Here is a 4,419-nt window from a genome sequence, read left to right as displayed (position 1 = left end):
GTGCAAGAGATTATGAAAGGAAGGACTCAAACCTCATATTTATATGTTTAGATAATTGCATAACATAATGGATGAAAGCATGATGTGGAGGGAGATGAATATGTTTACAAAATAGCTTTTAGGTGGCCAATTAACAGCATGAATTTCTCCGCATGAGCTGTTCTCATACAATCTACTTAATTATTATTGATTGATATATTGCCCATCCCATGGATGAAAACAATAAAAAGACCCTTTTTTATCGAAATTACATTGAGAACATTGATAAAGCGCCAGAATAATATTTTTGTTTTTCACAATATCTTTTATTTGCAATTTTCACCTTACAAGTATAGGCCTAAGACCAAATAAACAAATAAAGCATGTCACTATGTATATATATATATATATATATATATATACACACACACACACACACACACACTCATGCAATTTTCACCTTACAAGTATAGGCCTAAGACCAAATAAACAAATAAAGCATGTCACTATATATACACACACACACACACACACACACACACCCAAAAGCACATTAAATCTTCAAAAGCATACTTGACATTGAAGTGTAAAAAATTATTTGGCACTTGATTCAATGTCATTTTTTATGTTGGCACAACGTGAAGTTTCTGAATTTGTTCATTCAACTTGACATGTTAAGTTTTCACTCTTATCTTGTAAGTTGATTTTCTTCTATTTAACATAAAAGAAGATATTTGGAAGAATATGGGTAATTAAACAATTGAAGCATTGACTTCTGTAGTATGAAAAAAAATTTACTATGGAAGTCAATGAGCCCTAATGGTTTGATTACAGACATTCTTCAAAATATATTCTTTTGTGTTCAACAGAAGAGAGAAATTCATGCAGGTTTGGAACAACTTGAGGGTGAGTAAATAATGACAGAATTTTAAGAAATTTTAGGGTAAACTATACCTTTAATGAGAGCACTTAAAAACATACGTTGACTCAATTCAATATCATGTTCTCAACATGTATCATGAGATCTCTTAAAGCGCGAAGCAGACAGAAGACTTTCGGCGGCCATGATGGAGAGCTTATCGGCACAAGATCGAATCCTTTCACCGTCAAATTTGGTAAGTAAATAATTCTTTATATTGGTGTAAAAATGTAAAAATGACAGGTTGATACCTCATGACTTTTCCTGTACTTATTTGCAATTTTCACTTGTATAGATAGTTATAGACATAGATAGATATACACAGTATAACGAGATCAACAATAAATAAATAGAGCTATCTCTTAACTTTTTTTGGCACACAAACCTATATATTTTTGTATAGACCCCAAGGCACTTTAAACCTTCAAAAACATACTTGACATTGAAGTATCAGGTTCTGACTTTTCCGGACCTCATGAGAACTGATATTGAGATGAGAACATCCATCAAACATCCTCCAAGAAAAATGTTATATTACTTGTTTGGGGTCACAGAGTCCTGCCAATTGTCCAGTACAATTTGTTTTATTATATCTTCCTCCAGTGTGTTTTTGCTGAGGTCAAACCGACCCCAAAAATAAACAACGTACTATATTGGACAACAGTGCCATTTTGAATATAAAGCTTGAACAATATCTGCCTACTGGGTTTTGACTAGAGGAACATATTAGTTATTAGGTTATTATTTTTATATGCAACTCATATATATATATAAAAAAACAATTGATTCATTATAAAACTTGCATATTTTAAAAACTAAATTTCTGAACACTTCTTTTTTTTCTTAATGTGTTGACAATGTGAATTCCCCCAGAGTAATGAAATGCTGAGTATATGACTGGCAATAACACTAAGACAATGCTGCAATGTCCACATGAATGTCTCACAGGAAGTCCTCAGAGAGATGCAACCCTTTTAAGATAACAAGTAAACTGTTATTGGTCTGAGACAATCACAGGGGAGGCGGGGGTGGGGACGGGACACATTACACTCAGTAGCATGTCTCAAACATGTTTACGTTTGTTTGTTGTTTTTGATGCTGGAAATGTATGTGCGAGTGGCAAGAAAAGATGATTCTAAACGTATAGGTAATATAATATCTCAGTTAAAGCGTTTCAGGTATTTGATTAAATGGAGAGCAAATAGAGATTTTCACCTTTTATTTTCATACTTTTCTTATAGGGAAAAATATCCCAAAAATAAGAGATCTCAATAATGTCTCAAAATGTGCTCAGATAGCAAATTGCAAATTCAGAGATCTCAATATGAAACTTTTTGAGAATTGCTTTTTTTTTTCAGTACACTTTTAAAAATAAAGGTTCTTTGTTTGCATTGATGGTTCCATAAAGAACCTTTAACATCCATGGAACCGTTCCATTGCATAAAGGATTCAGGTCATTCAGAATATTGCAAATATTGTTTTCCACACTATAAGAAAAAAATGGTTCTTTGAGGAACCAATAATGTTTTTTTTCATGGCACTGCGGAGAAACACCCTTTCTTTTTAAGAGTGTATTAAATAATCTGATCTGTTCTCCATATTAATTATATAGATCTAAATGCTATGTCAACATCATTTGTGTCTATGTCTATACTCCTAAAGGATTTTAGAATGAACAGAGATACAAATGGATACTTAAATGAAACATTTCTTTCAAAATATGTTATTTTATTAAATAACCGTTACATTAAAGTGTTCTGAAGTTGAATAAGGTTGAAGATATAAAAATGTTTTGAGCAAGCAAATATTGTTGCACCACATCATATACAGTCAGCATTTTTTGTGCTGTGAAAGGACTGATTTTTTTTACATAAAATAAATAAATAATGATAGAAAGAAATATAGTTTAAGAAATATATATATTTTAATAGCTTTGTCCCTTGTGTATGTGTATATATACTGTATACATTAACGTCCAAAGGTTTTTTTAACTATTTTTTTTAGCAATGACATTAAATTAATCAAAAGTGACAGTGAAACATTTAGAATGTTATAAAAGATTCTGTTTTAAATAAATGCTGTTCTTTTGAACTTTCTATTCATCATAGAATCCTGAAATAAATGTATCACAGTTTCTACAAAAATATGAAGCAGCACAACTGTTTTCAGAAAGAAAGAAAGAAAGAAAGAAAGAAAGAAAGAAAGAAAGAAAGAAAGAAAGAAAGAAAGAAAGAAAGAAAGAAAGAAAGAAAGAAAGAAAGAAAGAAAGAAAGAAAGAAAGAAAGAAAGAAAGAAAGAAAGAAAGAAAGAAAGAAAGAAAGAAAGAAAGAAAGAAAGAAAGAAAGAAAGAAAGAAAGAAGAGCTACTGAATCTCACACCAACTTTTAAATGTGTGTGTGTGAGGGGATGGAGGGGGAGACGCATCTGGATTCCACACATGGCTGTAATTTAATGGAGAATTGCTCATTGGTTCCTGTGCAGAGGTAAACAGAGTGATGGGCCTGCTTTTGTTATTGCCAGAGTATGACAACTGCTTCCATCAACAAACAATAAAAGTGTGAGGGGGAGAAAGGGCCACACAGTCAACGGAGACCCCTGCCGAGGACACTTCTCACCATAAACTCCCCCATCACATCCTAATGAAGGTAAACACTCGCTGCAAGATGATTACGGATTTCCAGACAATAAAAAACATCAGTGGCAGGATTCTATGAAATAAAACGTGTGTTCAAATTTGGATATATATATATATATTACACACACACAAATATTAGTGCTGTAAAATCGCTAAGCGCGATTAATTGCATCTAACATAAAAGTTTGTTTATATGTTTGTATGTTCTCTCTCTCTCACAAACACACACACACACACACACTTTTATGTCAGATGCGATTCATCGATTTGACAACCCCAATATATATTTAAAATGTTTATTTTTAGTGTATATATAATAGATATACAGATCGTGTAAAAAACAAAGCATTTCTTATAAAAAATAATACTGTTCTATATTCTATAAAATAAAACCATATCATGAACATTTTGATTCTATTCATTGTTTATATATAGTATGTAGTATATATATATAGAAGTGTATACTGTATAATACACATAATAATACAAATAATTTATTACAGAAAGTGCATAAAACCATTTTACAGTATATAAAAACTACTTAAACGAATTCTCAGTAATGTTTGATTTATGTATGCCTCAGAAGTTTCTACGCTTAGTTATTAAGAACAAAAAATATACACAATGTGACCATTGCACAGCAATAAAATGAATGCTAATACATTATCAGATAATTTGTTTTTGATGAGAAGTATTTGAGCTCATTCTGAGATCTTTTACTTTAGTTTACATCTGAGCAGAGTTTGAGACATCTGTAATTTCTTTGGATATCTAGAGAAGAACAGAAAAGCAAACAGGTGACTGTATTGGAGATAGAAAAGAGATTTGATCTGTGATACGTCTTCTATCTCTCGCAGCTGAGAGGTCTTCATCTTCTGGAGTTATG

This window comes from Siphateles boraxobius, unplaced genomic scaffold, assembly GCF_051911475.1.
Source record: "Siphateles boraxobius isolate OS27281-9 unplaced genomic scaffold, OSU_SipBor_1 77, whole genome shotgun sequence".
Taxonomy (NCBI): Eukaryota; Metazoa; Chordata; class Actinopteri; order Cypriniformes; family Leuciscidae; genus Siphateles; species Siphateles boraxobius.
The sequence above is the reverse complement of the archived record's forward strand: the minus strand, read 5'-3'. Positions refer to the sequence as shown.